At 47.9% G+C, this 21864-nt stretch overlaps 1 long non-coding RNA gene across 1 annotated transcript in view; it reads right to left on the bottom strand.

The window, feature by feature from the left end:
* Window positions 1–572: 572 nt before the first annotated feature.
* LOC106727034 overlaps window positions 573–21864 on the bottom strand; it is a 22391-nt gene continuing 1099 nt past the window's right edge. Inside the window, exons 2-3 of the long non-coding RNA XR_001363184.1 lie at window positions 18742–18744; window positions 573–1066 (exon numbers count right to left, since the gene is read on the bottom strand). This is a non-coding gene — a long non-coding RNA (uncharacterized LOC106727034). The remainder of the gene's footprint in view (window positions 1067–18741; window positions 18745–21864) is intronic.

The raw sequence follows: 21864 nt of genomic DNA, 5'->3' as shown, positions 1-21864 counted from the left end.
TTAATAGGCAAATTCATAAAACAGTGATTGTAAGTCTACATTAATGGACATACAACATATAAGGATCTGATCTGGAACCATAACAATACAGGGTGGGTCAAAAGTAGGTTTACACTTGTTCGTATGGAAAATAATACAACAATCCTATATAATAAAAGTGTAATATGCAAATCAATTGAACGGTGGAACAACCAGTCAGCGGGGGAGCGGGGGTGGGGGGGCAGGGCTGGCAAGCCAAGGCGCATTTCAATGGGCAGAAGGAGGGGACAGCAATGGGGGTGGGGTGGCAGTGACCAGAGGTGGTGGAGGGGTGATGGGGGGGCAGGGCTGGCCACTCACCAGCCTGCATTGTCCCCTGATTGGCCTGCCCGGTCGCCTGCTGCAGAGGGAGGTCAGACTGGGGCTTAAGCCGTCAGTAGGAAATCCCCTGAGGGCTCCTGGAGTATGAGAGGGTGCAGGCCCAGCTGAGGGACCCCCTCCCCCCTGCCAGTGCACGAATTTTTGTGCACTGGGCCTCTAGTTAATAAATAATAATACAAAAATAAACTCTGTGTTTTGTGTACTCACAACTGTAAACCTACTTTTGCCAAACCCTGTATAAAGAGGGAGAGAGAGTATTTGCATACTATTGAAACTATGTTGGAATTTTTCAAACTAGGTTGTTAGAAGTTTAATAGTTTAGTTGTAATTCCCAAGGGACCACTAAGACGATAACTAAAAAAATATAGGAAAGGCAAGAAGAGGGAATCAAAATGGCACACTACAAAAATCAGTCAGTACCAAAACACTCCACAGTTTTTCAGAGTACCCGTAATGGTTTTTTCTTGTGGGTTCTCACACTCTGTGTGAGAGGAGTCAGAAACATACTGTACCCTTTGACAGCTTGGGACACTAGCTGTGAGGTGATGGTTTGAGCTGTTTCACCAAGCCAGGTGAAAGCGTTGGGTTAAAGACAGAGCATGAAAGAAATGAAGAAAGCACGGGACTAGAAGACAGTCGAAGTGAGTTCTAGCTGCCTGGGTTCTTTGCTGCTAACCAGCCATGTGACCTTGGACAGATCTGTTTTCTTCTCTGTAAAGGGAGGCTGTGGAACTAGATCATCTCAAAGGTCTTTCCAGCCTGATGATGAGCACCAAGGTTTGCTCACAGTCCCGCTGGATGGGGCCCGCCCTCTGCACTGAGGAGCATGAGGGCTGGAGACATCTTTCCAGTCATTTCCAGTGCAGATGTGCACTCGCTGAGGCTAATTTTAAAAGGGATGAAAGTATCATAGGGCTGGAAGGGACTTTGCAAAGTGACTTACGCAAGGTCAAATACATCTGTGGCAATACTGACTTACTGTCTGGGTAGAGTTTCAGAGTTATCTTCAGAGGCAGCACGCCCAGTATCGATTTGAGACTGTGAGTCAGTTTAGGCCGACATTCAGTTCAAGTAAATGAGTGTGAATATGAGGGTCTTCGTGTGCTGGCCCCAAAGCTTCACACAGGAAAATAAGAGCAAGTCCTGCCCTTGAGGAGCCCACACAGTCCACCTGCCCCAGGGAGGAAACTGGCAGGTGGAGAGGTCGGGTTTGTGGATGAAATCACACAAGGAGTGGCATAGCTGGGGCAGGAGCCAGGTCTGATTTCTAGACTAGAAGACGGCATCAGGATGGATCAGCCCAGACACCGTTCTCCTGGTCCCCAGAAGAGGTGGCTATAAAACTCCTTTTGGAAATAACTCTGGTCTGGTGCACTTGACTGTAGATATTTTGTTCTAAACAGTAGCCAGAACATCTCAAGTTGAACTCAACACTCACTTCCTGTTGTTCTATTTAATTGAAAAACACACAGTCCTGCCCTTTTTCACTTCTGGTCAGTGGCATAAGTTCCTCATTCACCACGTTGCAGAACACTTGCCTTCAGCGCCCTGGGGGCAGGATGAGAGGCGGAGGAGGCAGGAGCAGAGGCTGAGACCTGAGCCCCGTGAGATCTTCAGGCCCAAGAGCTGCACATGTCAGAGCGGCAAGGTTTGCAAAGCTCCTTTCTTCATCTGGAGGTGAAGAAACAGGCCTGCTTCCTCTCCAGGCCCTTGGTGAAAACTGAATTGTTAAAAGGACTTGCTTTCTCTTTAACCATCACATTAACTCTTAACTAATTGTCCTGGGCTTTGGCAGGGACATCTATCATAATTTGGTACAGCTTTATATGTGTTTGAAATCACCTTATGACCCTGATGTCATCAGACTCAGGCCGGAATTGTATGGTCCGTAAAGAATGAAGCATAGGCACTGTAGGTGGCTGAATGGTGGCCCCCAGAACATCAGATCCTAATCCTTGGAAACCTGTAAATGTTACCTTAATTAGAAAAAGAACCTTTGAAGATGTGACTCAGTTAAGAATCATGAAATGGGGGAGATTACCCTGGGTTATCCAGTTGTGCTCCAAATGCCACCAGAAGTGTCCAGATAAGAGAGAGGCAGAGAGAGATGACACGCACAGAAGAGGAGAGGCCCTGTGAAGACAGAGGTGGAGACTGGAGTGATGTGGCCACCATCAAAACAATGCCAGCAGCCACCAGGAGCTGGGAGAGGCAAAGAGAATTCACCTCTTGGGCCTCTGGTGGGAGGACAGTTTGACAAACACCGTAATTTCTGCCCAGTGAGGCTGACGTTGAACTTCTGGTCCCCAGAATCCTGAGAGAAGAAATTTCTATAGTTGGAAGCCACCAAGGGTGTGGCATTTTGTTACAGCAGCCAAACTAATACGGGGACAAAAAAACCAACAACAAACTTAGGCCTCCACTGTTAGAGCAGTCTGGCAAAGTCTATGGATCTCTTCTCAGAAAAACGGTTTTTAGTCATACAATAAAATACAAAAAGGATCGTGCAGGCAGACAAATGCATTGAAACACAGTTGGTAGAAGGTAAGACCACAACTGTGTACAGCTTCGAGCACATTCATAAAGACGACACATTCCAACCCGAGGCAAGCTGGAGCGGAGTTTGTTTTCAGGAGACACCAGCTCGAAGGCTGCCGTTGCTCAGCCTGAGTCACACTGTATCGTGGGGTGGCCTGCGGTTAAAAAGATTGAGAGCATGGGTGGTCTAGTGGAATGTCGAATACCCATTCTGTTTGTTTGTTTGTTTGTGAAATCTATTTTTATTGATTTCAAAGAGGAAGGGAGAGGGAGAGAGAAACATCAACGATGAGAGAGAATCAACGATCAGCTGCCTCCTGCACGCCCCTACTGGGGATCGAGCCCACAACCCAGGCACGTGCCCTGACTGGGAATTGAACCAGGGACCCCGTGATTCATAGGTTGATGCTCAACCTCTGAGCCACGCTGGCTGGGCCCCACTTTTGTTTTGAAGAAATGATGAAAGTAGAGTGTTCCAGGGTATATACAGTAGCTGTCACGTGATCATGGAAATACATGGTGTTCTTCATTGGCCAAGTCCCAGGGATGGCCAATGCTCTGAGGTTTGCTGCTTTACTTGCAATCAAAGGAAATGCTGGATTGTAGTTTGTGAACCTCAGGGGCAGGATCCCTGGCTCAGAGGGAGCAGCAGCAGGTGCGCCAGTGCGTAGGGGCTGCAGGGCGGGGCAGGCTTTGTAGGGCGGCAGCCTGGATCGGAGCTGGAGCCCTGACTCAGGCACTCTGAGAGGCAGCAGCTCCCAGGAGCTGCCCGGTGATCAAGCAGGCAGAGTCAATTGGACAGGGTGTCAGGTTGACTATGAAATATGACGGATTAACAGCCAAGGCTGCTGCTGTGACCTGTTTTCAGACACTTCATTTAGAAGTGATCATATTGCTGGATGCTTCCTATAATTTGTGATGATGCTGATTGTGATAAATCGTGAGTTTCTGGCAAGTTCCCCCCGCCCCATCCCCCCCAGCCCTCTCCAATGGCTGAACAGAGCAAATGTGTAATTCTGTGGGAACGTTCACACCGAGAGTGAGAGCGAGGATCTGGCTGGAACAACAGAATGTTCAGTCAGTGAACAAAGTAATTAAATCAAGCTAATTAAATCACAATAAAAATAATTTTAATTTAATTAATTTCTCTGCGCTGATTGAACATTATGTTGCAACCATGAGGCTTTCTGAACACTAATAGAATTTAGGGGCTGGGGCATCAAAGTTGTGGTCACTGGTGTGGTACGGGGGTTATTGTTGAGGGAATGAAATTAAATACTTGTAACGAGATGCCGAAATGTTGACTGAGCCACAAACAGAAAATGGTTTCGGAATTAAGATAATTGGGTCTTTTTCATTTCCCAGTTAGGTTCCTGTACTAACCAGGGTAATAAATGTCAAATTTGGTAATAATTTGGAAGGTCTAGATAAAATAGATAGCGTACGATTGCTTGGCTGTGTTGGAGTTGATGCAAACCTTAGGTAGGATCTCAGCAGTGAGCTGGGTACTGGGAGAGACAAAGAGAATTCACCTCTCGGGCCTCTGGTGGGAGGACAGTTCGACAAACACTGTAATTTTGGATAAATAAGGACATTTATCCATTATAAATTGGGGGGGGCATTTACCCCCAGCTCTTGGGGGGTAAATAAAGGCTCTAGAAGCCTTAGAATCAAAGTCCTGTGAGCTCCCCAGTCCAGGACTAAACAAGTGGCAACGGGCTTTTTACAGCAGCATGAAAGATTTAGGTGAGGCATACAGAAGGACTCTCCATCTGGGACAGATATTAACCAATAACCAGTTACTTCTTTTTTTCTTAATATGTTTTTTAATTGATTTTTAAGAGAGAAAGGAAAGAAACATCTATGAGAGAGAACCATTGATCTACTGCCTCCTGCACGCCCCCTGCTGGGGATGGAGCCCGCAACTCTGGCATGTGTCCTGACTGGGAATGGAACCAGTGACCTTTCGGTGCATGGGATGACACTCAACTAACTGAGCCACACTGACCAGGGCAGTAACCAGTTGCTGCTTGAAAACACAGATCATGGTTCACCTCCCACCACCACCCTTGACCCTAGTGCTAAGCAGAGAGCCTTACATGGCTGGTACTGAAATATTTATTATTAAATTGAATTATTTAGGCTCTCGGGAATTTCTTAGCACTTGAAAGTTAGGACGAATAATCTCCTTTCTGGGTTGTCCAGACGTCATTCAGTTTATAAACAGGAGGATGCTCACAGCAAAAGACCGCTCAAGGTCACCTTGCCAGACTAATTCTGTCATGTAAGCAGCACTGGAATTCTGAGTGTGTGCTAGCAGGCGCCCACATAATTACCAACTGCGATTTTAGAGGAGGCCTGTGCTTTGGATCCCAATATTATTTATCATGCACGTTATTTTAATTAATATTTTGTATGTGTGCCAACATTTGAACCAGACCTCATTATGGCTGGCCCGCGCACCGCGTTGTTTGTTGCATGGAATTGTTTTCCCAGGAGGCAGCTGGTTTCCCTCCGGGGAGGGCAGGGACCAAGGGCCAGCTTTTGCAAAAGCCTCTGCTGCCACGAACGTGTGCAGGCGATTCTCGGTCCTGGAAGGCTCCTCAGCAGGGGCCTGCTTCTCCATCCTCAGGAGGGTGCGTGGGGAGGCCCCGAGGGAGGGCTCTGGGTGCTGAGTGAGGTTCCCCAGGGAGAAGAAAGTGGGGGATCAGTGTTTGTGATGTCTGAATGCTGCAGGATTGGGAGTGTTCATGTGCCTTTGAAGAGGGAGTTGGCACCTTTTCTGTTGTCTGTTGTTATGCAATTGGGCAAACAGTGAAATCCCAGATAGCAGGTTACCCACAGCTCCAGCTGGCCTGTAGGCTCAGTCTGCACAACACTGAGGACCCCAGCTGCCCCTAACACTCTGCCTGGCCCAGCTGCCCCTGAGGTGAGAACAGGACCTTTTCCAGGAGGAGACTTCTGTCATTCAGGAAAGGAGACCCCTCAGCTGAACTGGAAGTTCAGCCAGTGGTTCCCTCCTGCATTCCGACCCACCCCGCCCCTGGCACTGGCTGGGTGCCTCCCTCCATCCCTCAGAGGTGCACGCCCATCCTCACCCCAATTCTCTAGAACCTGATTTTAGAAATATGTTATCCGCAACCATGAACTTCTCAGGGTTTGCTGACGAGGATTGCAACCCTAAAATTACAACCCTTTTCCTCACTCTCATAGGCCCACCAGGTCTAGTTCTATTCATAGCATCTTTATTATATTTCAATTAATACTACCTAACCGTCACGTGAGGTCACATAGGTGCCCAGCAGAGTGCTATGTGCTGGACCTACAGTGTGGCAATTGTTCTCACAGAAACTCGTGTTGACCTGCAGGAATTTGGTAACTTACTCCAGGTCACAGCTAGGAAGTTGCAAAGCTGCTACTGGCATCTAGGCCCTTCTATTTCTCAAACTCCTCCTCTTCACCACCCAGGCCCAACAGGAACCTACGATTGAGGTAGACTGTGTGTGTGTCTGCTCCTCCCCTTCCCAACACAGAGCTGCCCGGAACACACAGGTCGTGCCCAAGCGTCAGACTCCTCCCCAAAACCTTTCTCACCCTGGAAAGCTATTTTTTATTTATTTATTTATTTTTCAAATATATTTTTATTGATTTCAGAGAGGAAGGGAGAGGGGGAGAGAGATAGAAACACCAACGATGAAAGAGAATCCTTGATCGGCCGGCCTCCTGCACGCCCCACACTGGGGATCAAGCCCACAATCCAGGCATGTGCCCTGACCGGGAATCGAACCGTGACCTCCTGGTTCATAGGTTGGCACTCAACCACTCAGCCACACTGGCCGGGCCTGGAAAGCTATTTTACAGAAGGGAGATTTTAGACTCAGTGAGAATGTGAGGACAATTTTTCCTCTCTTACAAAGTAAATTAACTACACACTGTGCGTCTGACTTGGTCCAAGGATTCTGTCACAGGAGGAGATCCCTTTGAAGGGTTTGACTCAGAAACCCGAGGACATCTGGAACACTGGCCTTTAAAGCAGCGTGAGGCCAGGTACCGCGCATGCCCAGCATCCTCGGTGCTCAGCCTGGCTGGACGGTGCGTCTGAGATAAGAGATAGGGAACCTGCGCCAGCCCCAGGCATTGACAGCGCACACTCCCCCCACACTCCCCCTCCCCCAGAGCTCCTCCTCATCGCCACTGCTCCCCTCTCTTTGATCTCTTTTTCTGTCTCCCTCTGCTCATTTTCTCCTCTTTATTCTCTCCCAATCAACATTGTCCCCATCCTTCTACCAGCCCCTCACTTACCTGTCATCCTGACTGGGCTCCATGCTCCAGGGGTCAGGTGGCCTTCTGAATACTCAGAATGACAGAGAACCCAAGAAGAGAAGCTATTTACCAGTTCCTAAATGGCTTGCATTAATGAAATAATGTTTGGGGGCATTTAGATTGAATGGGTGTAATTGTAGGTGGCAACGTATAATAGTAGCTCATGCAGGGATATCATTTTGTGCTATTTTACCTTCAGGTTTTTGTTAATCCAGTGGGTTTGGTGGAATTAGAGGGCTGCTGTGAAGAGGGGAAAAAAAAGGCTCGAGCAACCTGCTGGCCAGAGAACGGCCTTGTGGAACTAGCAGATATCGGCACGGTTAGCCTGCATGCAGCAGACAATGAGGGCAATCACCAGGGCCTGTCGAAAGAGTATTGAAGTGTCGACACAGGACATTTTTGTTGAAAGTAGTCCTTTTGATTTCCTCTTCCCAGCCTAATGTATAAAAACAGACATCATGGAACACATTCATCTCCGTTTGATAGGGACAATCGTGAACCCCCGGCCACGTGTGCAGTCTTAGAGGTGATCTACCTGCCCCAAGTGACTGGGATCCAAAGGTTGTGAGCACCTCACCCCCATGCTGAGAGGACCGCTGTCCCGAGAGCGGAATAGGGTGAATGCTGCCGCTTCTGCCGGGAGAATATTTAATTTCTCCAATGTTGTGCGTTTCAGCCACGGGTCCATTTTCACTAATTAGCAAAACCTTGAGGGGTTATCTCAAAGCAAGAAGAAAGGAAAACAAAAGTAGAAGAATCTTGAACTTCGTTTTGCTGGGGGGATGGCTGTTTCTATGGGAACAGAAAGGGAGGCAGGAGCCCACTAGAGTCAGAGGCCTGGTTCCTGTCAGTTTCTCCTACTTCCCACATTCGCCAAGTCTGCACTCCGGCTCTGGGAGTTTATGACCTCACTGGGGACCCAGTGCAAAGAAAAGCGCTTCACATAGCTGGAGAATTTAGGAGTTTTCCACCAAACAAGAAGCTCACAGAACTCAGGCCGACTCTGACATTTGGGAGAATTCAAAGGTACTAAACCTCCTAATTTCTTTGCTTGAAACATTCCCAGTCCGCTGTCACGTGGTGAACATGACTCCCAGTGTTTATTTGTGAGGTTGCTAGGGTGCTGTTTTCCACGGACTTGCTAACGTGCCCTGAAAGGAACGCTTCTTCTCCGTCAATTCTACTCTGCCAGGAGTTTACAGGTAACATGTTGCCGGGTGTTAGACTGAGAACAGGTGTGTAACTGCAGATTGTTGAAAACAGTGTATACATATAATTCCTCAGTCTGAACGAAAGCATGACCTGACATTTCTTTGCGATTCAAAAGGCTTAGGTCTCATTGTTCTAATAATTACTGTCGGATTCACTGTATCTATTCATTCAGCAAACTGCCATTGATTGCCGCGGTGTGGCAGGATTCAGGCCCTGGATCCTAGGAGTTCCCACACAAAAGGCACAGTCTCTGCCCTCAGGCAAGTTATAGTCCAGACGTGTTTCTAAGACAAGGCAGATGGTTACACTATGGCATGATGAGCACTGTGATCGGAAGATGCCCAGGAGGGGAGCCGCTGATCCAGCACATGTGCCTACACACGTGTGCACACGTGTGTGCTCCTGGTGTTTGCAAGTATATAGTTTTGAAGTAGATTTCCCAGTGAAGATGTCTAAAACAGATCTTGAAGGAGAAATGGAAGTTAGACAATGGTAGGAAAGGGGTTCCTTTCTAGCTAAGAGGAGATGGTATTTTAAGAGCTATGTAAGTGACTTCGTTAATGAGAGCTACTGTTACCTGGAGTGTAGTGATGGATGAATCTGGAGAAATTGGCAATGCTCTTGTGTTTCATGCCAAGGGGTTTATTTGAGGAAAGGAAGAAAGGAAAGGAGGAAGGAAGGATAACAGGTAGTATTGAAGAAAAGGAAAGAATCTAAGATTTATTCTCTGCTTGTGCCTGGTACTATAAAGCACTTGTGATTTTCATGAGTCCATTATGTCTTTTAATGTTTAACCTCTGAACTCAGTTTCTTCATTTATGAAAAAGTGGTACCCTTCCAACATAGGGAAGTTGTGATGGTCAAAGAGATACTGACACAAGGTGCTCAGCACAGTCCCTGGCACATTCTCAATGCGCAGTAGACAGTAGTCATTGTTACTGCAATGAGGGCGGAGGTTGGATTGCAAGAGGAGGGACCTGCAGCAGGAGAGAGGCTGTAATGAAGTGAGAGCCAATGGTGCCTGAATTGCAGTGGAGAGATGGCAACTGATGTGAGAGATACTTGGGGAAGCGGAATCAGCAGGGCTGGTGACTGAGGATGTGCAGGGGTGAAGGAGCGGAGAGTCAAAATGCCTTCCAGGTTTCTGCCTGGGTGTATGGGGGTCCCTCCATTGAGATGACACAGAGGGGGCCATGGACAGTGTCCACAAAGTGCAAGACCATGCAACATCCAAACCCAAGCCAGTCCTTGAGTTATGAGAAAGAGTTATGAATCTTGCTTCTTTGTGTTCTAGCCAAAGCAATAAAATACATTCCCAATACCGATACTGCAATTTAAATTTATTATCTTTGTGCTTTACAGTATCCATCGCAGTAAAATCTATTCCCAAGAGTATCATTACAATTTCCAAGTACTTAAGGAATTCTTTTTGTTTATGTTTTAAAGCCATAGCAATAAAATTTAACACCAACAATACTGCTACAACTTCGTATGCTCTTAAAACTTGCCATAAATGATAATTGTGAGGAGAATGTCAGTAAACGTGCAAATGTTTTTCCAGAAGAGAGCAGCCTTTTTTTTTGTTTGTCTCATGCTGAGGCCCAGTTCTTAACAGGGTATTGAGAACACATACACCTTTCCAGTTAGTTAACAAGTCTTATTGAGCCTGTCTCCTAAGTATTCCTCAAATTCGACCATTTCTCTCTGTCCACACAGTTCCCGAAGCTGTGTGCCATGCTATAATCCCGGGAGCTATTGTCCCCTGCCTGGGAACCGAACACAGCATCTCGTCCACGCTCCCACCCTTCAATCAGTTCTCCACATAGCAGCTTAAATGAAGTTTTCACAGCACACATTTTGCCAGTCTCCAGGACAAGATGGGGGATAGAAGACAAGTAATATGATACTGCAAAGAAGCAGCCAGCCAAATGCAAAATGTGGGACACGGAGCAGGATGAATGACCTGGTGTCTCCCACCAACCATTGGCATCAGAGAGAGAGGAAGACAGGAGGAGACTGTGATGGGATGGAAGAGTGTAAGAGCCATCAACTGGAGACCAAGTATGATCGGTGGGCTTTGTGTGGCTCCCGATTCCAACAAGCAACGGTACGCAGACATTTCCCAGAAAATCAGGACAATCCGACGGTGGTGTGGCTACTAGATGATACAACCTGCTGGTAATTTTGTTGGCAGGTGTTTATGTTCTTAAAGCAAAGGCTTCATCGGTTAGAGGTGCATTCTTGGGTATTTACAGAGGAAATGACATGGCTTACATTTGTTTTAAAATACCGCAGCCCTCTACTTCCCCAAAGTGGATGGGTGGTGGGGATAGAAGAGAATCAAAATCGCCAAAATGTTGATCATTGTTGAAGCTGGGGGGTGGGTCCGTGGGGATTCATTATGTCTTCTACTTTTTTCCTGTCTACTGGAAAACGAGCACAATTCAAAGTAAAAAAAAAAATCCAGAGAATAGTCCAGGGGAAGTGTTTGTTCTCTTTAATAGTAACGGATTTATTCAACAAACATGCTTTCTCATCACCCACTTTGTTTGAACGTATTTTTGACTGAGCACCTACCTCATGCAAAAATGAGTAAGACACAGCCTCTGACCCTCAGAAGCTTACCACCTGGTAGGGAAGGAGAGACCTGCATTTGTGAAAAGGTCACTAATACTAATACTTAAACTAATTCTAGTACTAATACTAATACTAAGAGCTAAATCGACAATATGCAAAACAGCCAAAAGCTATCACAAAAAATTCGAGGTAGAGAACCCTCTACCTTGGTATGGTAGCATGGTAGGCTACTTTTGGAATATATCAGTAGAAAAAAAAAATAAGAACCTCTAGTCTGATTTGCTTGTATTAGCCTAAAAAGGTCAAGAAGGACACAGAAGAAACTACAAAGAATTGATACCTATTTAGGAGAAAGGCAAACTCTTAGGGGGTCCAGCAAAGACCTTTTGCTGAATATCTTTTCACATTTCTGGTTTTGAAGACATGTGAATGTGTGGCATACCCCAAAGTTTAAAATAAAAAGGAAAACTGTAAACCATGAGAGCACAACCATGTCTCATCGCCTCCCCATATCAGAGCATGTCCCTCCTCTATTTAAAACCCCTTATCAGGTCCTATTATCCTTGGTATGTAACACACAGTCCTTTGGGTGGCTTTTCGGGATGGCCAGCGTCTGGCTTCTGTGTCCTCTCACCTCATGCCTGTCACCCGGGGCTCTGCAGCTTCTCAGCTCAGCAAGCTCGCTCCGGTGCGGAAGCCAGCAAGCTCTTCGCTCTGCCTGGCTTGTGCCCCCTCTGCCCGGCCTGACCAACCCCATTCAGCCACTGGCTTTAAGTCCCTCTGCTGTCTGCTCCCAAAGAACCCGTACTTCCCTATTTTAGTAAGGTCACTGTCAAATCTGTAATTGTCTGACTTTATCTTTTTTACTCATCTGTAAACCATGAGAGCACAACCACGTCTCATTTTCTCTTCCGTTCCTCACCTACTTCCAAGCCTCACGATTGACGGGAATTTAATACAGACCGTTTAAATGAGGGGGCCAGGGTTCCAGAAAAGAAAGAGGTGATCAATTTGCATGTGTCCGATGGACAGAATGCAGGAGTCAATAGTTCACAGGAGAAGTGAAGGAAAGCGAAGAGAAATGATCAGACAGGAAGTGGCGTTAGGACCAGGAGTGAACAGGACACTATGCGAAGCAGAGGCCTTCCTGGGATGGGTGCAAATGGGAGGCAGGCGTATGTCCTGGTGAGAAGACAGTGTGGGGAAGAAATGGACGAAGAGAAAAGATGAAGGAGAAGGAAACATTGAGGGCAGGCTTGCTCGCCAGTGGTCTGTCCATGCTTCGGGACGTCTGGGAGTCCCTGGCAACTGCACAAAAACTTCCTTGGAGATCTTCACATGCATATTTTTTTCTTTCTGAGTAAACTTCCTAGTTTTTTTTTTTTTTTGAGGATTTGAAAGTGTGTCGATTTTTTTTTTCTTTCTGAGTAAACTTCCTAGTTTTTTTTTTGTTTTTTTTTGAGGATTCGAAAGTGTGTCGATTTAAGAAGGACTAAAGGTCTTGTCAGCCTTAGACCAACCACACAAGCCAAGGAGAAGAGAAAGGCCTGGCACCATGTGACACGGGGGAGAAGGAGGTGACGTGAGAAGCTTTTTGTAGAAACAGCAGCAGCGAATGGAGGTGGGTGGGGAGTGGAGTCAGGGAAGGTCACGGAAGGTCACTGAAACCCCATGGAGGAGCCCTGTCACCGCCCGGATTGCGAGCACATCATTTGCTTCCTCGAACCTCATTTTCACTATGAGGGAGAAGGAAGGGTGGGTGAGCATCGCAAAAATACCTTCTCGTCTACCGCACAAGGGTGTCAGGAGGGGATAAGATGGACTGCTAACATCTGGAAAGTTGTGGAGTTTTTTTTTCCTTTCTTCATGCAATTTCCATTAAATTTCATGTAAAAATAACTATGGTCCCACTGAGTAGGAAGAAGAGGCCCCTACTACCATTTGGGACTTTAGCCCCTCACTGACCTTCCGGAACCAGGAAAAGAGATTTACAGCATCTCCCCAACGACAGAAGCTCTTCCCATGTAGTTTGTGTCTTGTCAGTTTGGAGTAGGCTCTGCTTCTCTCCTGTAACGTTCTGAGCATGGGATTCCCCACCGGTCCTCACTCTCCAGCAGCAGGTTTGTGTGGTGGGCACCCTTGGGCCCTTGGGCCAGCCTGAGCTCTCGCCCTCCTCTGCCGCTTGCTGGCTGGTGACCCTGAGCCCATGACGTCACCCCTGGGTCTTGGGCTTCTCAGCTGTACCATGGGGAGAATCCCAGTTGTCCTGAGCTCATGGGACGGTATAGGATTATCTGGTGTCATATGCGTGAAGCCTCAGAGGAGCACCTGCCCACAAAAGCTGTTCACTAGTTGGCTGAGCAGAGGGACATTCTGAGCGATGAGAACCACTGGAGCATCCCCCCTAAGGAATAGATGACTTCCTCAGAGAGCTTGGAAATCCGAGGGAAGGGGGGCCCCTCACCGACCTCACCCTCAATAACTTCTCTAGAGCTGCCCAGAGGCGGGGAATGGCTGCTCATCTGTGGGGAAGGGACGTTTTGTCCAGTGCTCCTCCTGTCTTCAGGGGCTGGGAAACTGCACTGTCTTTTCAAAGCCCCTGAGCCAGAGCCAGGAGATGGGGTGTCCTTCCCATTCTACCGCCTCATCCTTCTAATTCCGGACAAGTTCCTTTCCATCCCTGCGCCTTCGGCCTTCGCTTCTAACCTGAATATGCAGGCTGTTGGGGAGCTGCATTAGCCTCAGAGGGCTGATAATACAAAGTCCCACGGGCTGAGGGCTGAAACAATAGAATTTATCTTCTCACAGTTCTGGAGCCTGGATGGCTGACGTCAGGTGTTTGCAGGGGTGGTTTCTCCTGAGGCCTCTCTCCTTGGCGTGTAGACGGCTGCCTTCTCCCTGTGTCTTCACATGGTCTTCTTCCCTCAGTCCGTGTCCTCATTTCCTTTTCTAGAAGGACACCAGTCAGATGGATATGTGGCTCATGAAGGGGATGGGCCTGCTGCTCTGACTTGGTGGAACTGGCAATTGGGATTTATTTTTTTCTATTTCACAGCACACCTTCCTGGTGTTCTATGCCTGTCTACCGCTGGCAAGGGGCAAATAAGTGGAGAGCTAAGAATTTATTTATTTATTTATTTATTTGTTTGGGCTATAATGCTATTGAGTGGAAAATAGACTAGGTAAATCTCCTCAGGCCACATATTGTTAGGGGTTCTAGGACATCATCTCTGTTGTATGGGTTTTGCTCTTACTGGTCACATGCCCTGTGTCACGGGAGCACAAGATCACCCTTGTCATCTCAGGAAGAAAGGCACATCTGTCCTGAGCCACTGGGTTGCTTGCACGATCTTACACAATAGCCTTTCAGTATTTCTTCAATTAGACAAAACCAAGCAAAAGCAGCACATCAACAGCCGTAAAAATGAAGAAGGAGGGAGAAAGAGCTACTTGGTTCCAAAGATAAGAAAAGTAAAAAGCTCTCTTGAAAATCCCACGGCCGGGCCCACCCCCGTCTGCTTTCAGAGCTGCACAGCTCTGGCTACGGGGCCTTTCCTCTGTCTTCTCTCTGCTGGTGTTCAGCCTCCTGCATCCCACAGATGCCGTCACCGGTTGTGCATTCCTCTGAGTGGTGCTCTGCTGGCTCCCTGTCACTCAAAATGTCCCTCTGTCCAGGGTTAATGACTGCGAGCAAGGACTTGCTAGTTGGCACCTACCTTTCTTCTCGGGAGAAGCAGACAGTGGCTCTCAAGCCCATGTATGGTCACCTGCTACCTTTGACCCTCCAAGGCCTCTACCTCTGACCTCCTCTGCTCTCCTGGTTAATGGCAATTATAAATGTCCAAGAGGCACACCTCTGAGGCACGTGGCCTCAGCTAATTGGGCAAAATGATTAAATTTTTTCTTCATTGTACAGCAATGTATATTCCAAGAGGATAAATAATGAATTTAAGAAAAAAAATTAAGAATGAAACTTAATGGAGATTCAAAAGAAAACATTTAATTCTGGATTTTGGGGGGGGGAATTCTGGTTGCAATTTTGGATATTTTTGATGGATGGATTTGCTTCAGGTGGGGGATGGCGAAGGCTCAGGTGTGTGGGGCGGGGGAGGGCCAACTACAGCTGCAGTGCAGAGAGGCCAGATGTCTTGCAAGGACGGAGTGAAAGCTCAGGAAATTCTAGTCACAGGAAACCCTCAAAGAGCTTTCAGAGAGGGGGCAGACATGCTGGGAATCCTGGGAGTCGTGGCACTTACTAGTAACATCTAGAAATGATCGTGGGACATCCTTGCCTACAATACAGGCCTACAGGGCAATGCAGTCTCAGTGTCTGGGACAAGCAAACAAAAAATATATATACTATGCAGATGTCTACAAATTTTATACATTTATATCTATGATTTATATATATTACACATTTGTTAAATCCATGCTGATTAGAATAAAATCAAATGGGGAGAAGGGTGGCCCACCACCAGTTTTCCCAGTCTCCATCCATGGTCAACTTTCCATGTTGCTATGGGAACAACTCCCTGGCGGCCCATCTGGGAAGGGAATGGCTTCCTGAAGCGATGGGCAGTGCCCAGCTCAGGTCAAGGCATCCTCTCTACCTCCTGTGGAAGTTGGGCACCAATGAAAGATGAGGTTGCCCCTTTACTCAAGCTGCAGCCAAGTGCTCTCTCCTGGAGCTGAGAATAACCTATGACTTTCTTTTAAACAACACGAGATCACCTTAAGTAGCCATGTGGTCATTGTCAAAAGATGTTGCAATATTTATGCAGGGTTCTTGGAAAGGACCTCACAGCACCGTTGCTTACTAGCCTGCAAGGTGCTTCTGGTTGAGAGTGTGAATGTGTGTGTGTGTGTGTGTGTGTGTGTGTGTGTGTGTGTGTGTAGGAAGGTGGGATGGTGGGAATAGGCTGGAAGGAAGGCATCCTCTTCTTTTTATCTTCTTTTTTTAAAAAGCAGAGGCACTGAGAGTGTGACGTGCCCATCATCTCCCACAGAAAGAATCCATGTAGCAACTCGTGCCTAAGTGCTCTCTGCGGGGGGACATAAGGCATGATGAGAGGGGCTGGTCCTGCTCTCGTGCTGAGCCTGCCGAGGCTGGTAGGCAGGGATTTGAGAGGAGGACAGGCAGAGGGAGAGGTGCTGTCATGCTAGAAGGTCTGGCTCGCTAGCTCTCCCCGACTGCCTACTGGCTTCCTGCCTAACCCCGGGTCGTCCTCAAGCTTGAATCCAGTTCTCCTTATTTGGTGACCTTATCTGACCTTAATTCCATAGCTACATGCACTACCACGATACTTGAAGTTTCATATGAAGACAAAGGAGCTTCCCCGTGGCGGTGGTGGTCCGTGGAATGAGGTCCCAGGAGGGAGGTGTCACCTCCTCCATGGCTCTTTGTGCCTGCCTGGTTTGGCTATTGTCACACGGGAGGGGGATTAGGGGACAAGAAGAATTCCTGCCAGGCATGGGGTACTGAAGGAATTCCATTTACTGTCCCTGCCCCCGACTACTGTGTGTGTTTTAGAGCAATACTGAACTTCCTGCTATTTGGGTCTGTTTCTGGTCTTGAAGAGGAATCAATAAATATGACCCCCAAAGTCTCTGTTAAAAAGAAAACACACCAGGACAAAGCAGTCTATTTTTTATTTGTTGGCAGCGTTTCCCTTCCCCTGTAGCACAGGTTTGTTGACTGTCTCACTTGGTGAGTTGAGTTGGCGCAGGTAGTTCCTTGAGCTGCTGGAATCAGCCTGTACCCCCTCCCCCCCCCCTCCTGCCCCACCGTGTCTATTTGCTCCCAGGGAGTGCTACAGAACACACCGAGGATGAGAAAAACCCACAGATGGGCCTCCAACGTGTGGCAGTCCGTGGTGGTTTGGGAACACAGGAGACTGCCTTGCCAGTAAGTGGCGGTGTCCTGGGGTATGATGGGCGTGTGTGAGATCCACGTGGTAGCGGGCAGAGAGGATGAGGACAACCAATGACAGCATTCCAGATCACATGCTCTAAAGAGCTCCTGCAAACCAGGCAATTCGCTCTGCGGTGGCACAGGACCGCCTTGCTCCTCTCAGCTCAGTGTGCAGAGCTGCTGGCTGGCAGGTCCTGTGCACCAGGAGCTCGGGCAGAGGACGGAGAGGAGAGGAAGCGATGCAGGTGAAGCCGAGCAAAGCCGAGGAACGATGAGAGCTATGAGAGGCCAGAAATCAGAAATGAGAATGCAGCATAGCAGTCGATGAGGAAGTGAAACGGTGGGGTAGGGTAGAGAGGTGGGACTTGGAGGCTAAAGATGTGGGTCTCACCCTTGTGAGCTGGGGAGCCTAACAAAAGGGGTTTGCCCTCTTTGGGCCTCCATTTTTATCATATTTTTATTGATTTCAGAGAGGAAGAGAGAGGGATAGAGGGATAGAAACACCAATGATGAGAGAGAACCATTGATCCACTGCCTCCTGCACGCCCCCCACTGGGGATGGAGCCCGCAACTCTGGCATGTGTCCTTGTGTAGAATCGAACCTGGGACCCTTCAGTCCACAGGCCAACGCTCTATCCACTGAGCCAAACCAGCCAGGGCCATTTTTATCATCTTTAAAAGGGAGCCAACGATGATCTCCACCCTCCCTACATCGTAAGGATATCATAAGGATTAAATGAAAACCCCATCAGCCAAAACTCATGCCAACACATGCTTTGCCCAACCGTGATTACCTAACAAATTTGGCTGAAGAAAGAAATAGGTGAGCAGAACACACGTGATTACCTAACAAATTTGGCTGAAGAAAGAAATAGATAGGTGAGCAGAACACCGAACACAGAGAAAAGATGGTTAACCAGAGTAAGCAAGAGGGAGCTAGGCGGAGAAGCAAGGAAGACCCAAATGGTGATGGTGTTGGCAGAGGCATCTGACTCACTCAGAAATGCAAAAAGAGTGGCAGGGTCCAACGATGATCAGCAGTGTGCATGCTTGAGATCCCAATGTGCAGCTGCTGCCCTGGTGGGTGGGCAGCAGAGACAGGAGGAGGGTCAGCAGGGAAGAAAGCCCGGGGTGAAGGTGGAGAAGAGGAAGCCCAACACCAGCTTGTTTTAGGGAGAATGAAGGCATAGGTCGGAGGTTGCAGATAGAGGAGTAAGGGTGGATGCGCTAGAGTTGAAAGTGAGGTAGGTTACCTTCGAAAGGCCATCTCAGAGAGAGACTTATTTTTTCTCTCTGAACTCAATTATTTGGTTCAAACTGGAAGTTTAATCACATGGGAGGTCGACCAGAGAAAGAGTTCCATCTCTAACTTCAAGAGAAGGCAGGCCAAGCTTCTGTAATTCAGTGTCATGAGAGATAAAGGAAGAGTTTCTGGAAGGAGGTGACAACATTGTTTCGCCTTTCAGGAAAGGTGCCAGTGAAAACGGAATGATTGCAGTTGATTTAAGGGGTAAAAGTTGAGGGGCAAAGGACGACTAAGGTTGAAAGGGCTTCTCTGGGTAGTCCTTTTGTTCATGGGCAAGACGTCATTGCTGATGGGTTCAAGGCGAGTGGGAGGGATGATGGATTGCTGATGAACCTATGAAGAATGAGGCAAAGCAGCATGGAACCATTTGTTTGGGCTTTATGGATTTTCTAATAAAAACGTCAAGGTTTTCTCACACCATTTCGAAGAAAATGTCATCAAATGCAAAGCAGTTCTTATGCCAGTGACAAAGGCTGCATTTCCAATGGTAAATTCCAGCCTGAGAGGCAATAACAGACTTTGTCAGGTTTTCCTCCAGTTCAGACCAGGGGTCAGGTTTGGTCCAGGATCCTTTAGGGTCCCCTTTGACCCTTCACAGTGGCAGGCCCTTCCCAATAGAATCCAGAACTTTCCTGACTGTGAAGTATTTGGGGAGTGATTAAAGGTTGGTGTTAGCTCAGTGGAAATATCCCTAAGAACAGGGACTCCATGTCCAAGCCATGTTTGGGGGGTGAAGGGCATATTTCCGTGTCTCTGACTCAGGTTATTTCTGAGTAGCCATTAAAAAAATCTCCCGAGGGACTTGCTTGTCTTAGACTCTCTTCCTTGCTATCTGCCTCACACACTTCCTCAGAATTGTTATTGTTGTTGCTGTTATTTTTTTTATGCAACTTAATCACGTGACAGCCCAGCTCAAAGACCTTCAATGGCTACCCTTGCCTCTTTTTGCTTTAATTTTTATAACATTTTAAAATTAACCCAAGAAGACCAAAATATTATCATTACAAAGTGTAATCCATGTCAGGATGATTAAAAAAATATATTGTATTGAAAATCCAGTGTGTTTCAGAGTTAGGGTACATCTCAATTTGGAAGTTAAGTTTCATCAGACATACTTAATCTGTATGTAGTTTTCATAAACGAGGATTCACAAACCAAGTTGTCCAAACATACCTTAAAAATTTCCAATTTCTAAATCAAATATCAGTTTTTGGGGCTGAATTTACCCTAATTTAATTGGAATAAAATTTTAAAGAATCCTATTCTTCTTAACACAACCGTAGTATCCCTTCCCCTTTGTCTTTTAAATTAAGTGCAAAATCCTTTGACAAGTTTCCTGAACCCTAATTCCTTTGCAGCCTTAGCTTTTGTTAACTCCTGGGCATATTCGCCAAACTCAGTCAAACTCATGCAGCCTTTGCCCCACCCAGCCAGCCCTTCCCACTCTCCCCAGCAGTCACCCCCTCCTTCCAGGCACTGCCCTTCACACCATCTTTGCCTATTAAAACCCTGCTGTTCCTCCAGGATTGATCTCAGAAGCCTCTTCTTCCATGAAATCTTTCTTGATATTCTCAACTGTGATTCTGTCAATTGTGATTTCTCCTTTCTTTTTACCCTTCAAAGCACATTGGAACCTCCAATTAATTCACTTTTAACATGAATTCTAGTCCAATCCAGATGCCCATCTCCTCGGAGCTGATACAAAACTGCCTCACCTTCCACAGCCCCTTCACCCACCACCTGCAGTATAGTGTCCTCTGGGTGCCCCGTGGGCCACCATGGTTAGGAAGAGTGCGAGCATTGAGTTTAGAATGGATCTGCGTTTGGGGTTCATCTCTGTCCAGTTTATTTGCCAAAAGGAAAAAAGAAAAGAATAAAGAAGGGAGAGTGCTTACCTAGGTCTAGTCTCACGTCAGATTTGCTGCCTCACATTTGACTTTTGCTGAGGCCTGTTCCTGGGGCCCGGGGGCAGAGCAGGTATGGGCATGCAGATTTGCTGTCTTCCTTCCCTGGTCAGCTTTCTGCAGCTCGGAGGGAATAAGGTCAAGGTCCCACAAGATAGAGCGTTTCTGGGGGGCTTTGTTACACTCCTGGGATTTCTAGTGGGGCTTTCCTCTTGGATCCTCTAAGCATGAGGGGTAGTGAACACTGGGAGGGGCTACTTCCCAGGATCAAGGCAACCATAGGAATTACATGCTTTGGTTTAAAAAAAAAAAGTGTGGATCTGGAGCGGGATCAGAGGGAAGCAGTAAGGTTACTGTGTCCTGTGTGGACGACACAGGGGTCAACTGCACAGGCTTGGCACCTGCTGCCAGGAGCCCCCGAGTGTAGGTAGATGGGTTAGTGGTGCCTAGGCGAGAATTCTGCAGCACACGGGGAGGCGTTCAGGCAAGCTCAGCAAGCAGCTCCTAGTCACAGTTTGCAGGGTGCAGGAAGCCACTGCCAGGATAATTGGCAATGGCTTAGTTTGTTAGGCAGAGAATTGGATGGTTTAGTCCTAAATCTATCTGTGGTTTGTGGTAGAATCCTGAACAAGGCCACCTCATGCCTGAGCTTTTCATATGTAGGTGGGATTGTTGCCTCTCATTTCTGGCAACCTGGCCAAACATGAGTATTTTAGCTTCAAGGTGGAAAGAAACACAGCCTCCCTCCCTCCCTCCCTCCCTCTCTTCCTTCCACAGATATTTATTAAGTGCCCACCCTGCATCAGGAAGACTGAGCAGTGAGCAAAACAGTCCAAGTCCCTGACCCCACACAGATGGTCGCAACAGCGAGACAAGTGAAGATGTATACAATATCCGGGAGTGATAAAGGCTCCACAGAGAGATAAAGATGGGTGAGGGGACAGAGAGGGACAGAGAGCTGTTTGAGACAGAGCAATCTATCTCAAGCAGCTGCCCCTGCGGGGTGGCACTTGAGCAGAGACCTGGGTGAAGTGAGGGTGTGTAGGGGAAGCTCAGTGGCACCTGCAGAGAGGAGTCAGACAAATGTGCCAGCTGCATGACCCTGGGCGAGGCAAAAGCTCCCGCGAGCCTCCGTTTCCATGGTTTAAAATAACACTCATGACGCCTACCTGGCACCGTGCTGGTGTGGGTGGCATGCAAAAGTGCATGCAGGGCTCAGTGTGCAGTAGGAACGGGGCACAGGGTGGGTGGCTGCCCTGTGTCAGCCTGTAGGAGCTGATGGGATGGGCATGAGTCCTGCTCTTCTCCGGGACCACTCAGTGCTTCAGTCTCTCTCTCTCTGGGCCTCTTTCTCTATCAATAGATGCAGGCAACAACCCTCGCCCCCTCCTCAAAGGAACGGGAAAGAGCAGGTGAGATAGCAAATGCCAAAATGCTTTTTGAACGGGGTCCGCAGAGAATGGGGGCATGTGTGAGAGGCCAGCCCTCACCCGGCGGGCTTAGTGGCACAGGCATCAGGGCCAGCACAGATCCTGGAAGACCGTGGGGTGTACACGGAGACAGAGACAGATTTGCAAGCACAAGAGAGAGCTGGGAAGAGAGCCAGTCCCAGGGCGGAGGCTCAGCAGAAGGGCGGGCTGGGGTGACCGCCAGGAAGCAACAAAGCAGCAACACAAACAGGAAGCAGGACCGCTGGTGACAGGATGGGGCCCTGCCAGAGCCGGGAAGAGCTG

Source organism: Myotis brandtii, unplaced genomic scaffold (genome assembly GCF_000412655.1).
Source record: "Myotis brandtii unplaced genomic scaffold, ASM41265v1 scaffold351, whole genome shotgun sequence".
Classification (NCBI taxonomy): Eukaryota; Metazoa; Chordata; class Mammalia; order Chiroptera; family Vespertilionidae; genus Myotis; species Myotis brandtii.
The sequence above is the reverse complement of the archived record's forward strand: the minus strand, read 5'-3'. Positions and strand labels throughout refer to the sequence as shown.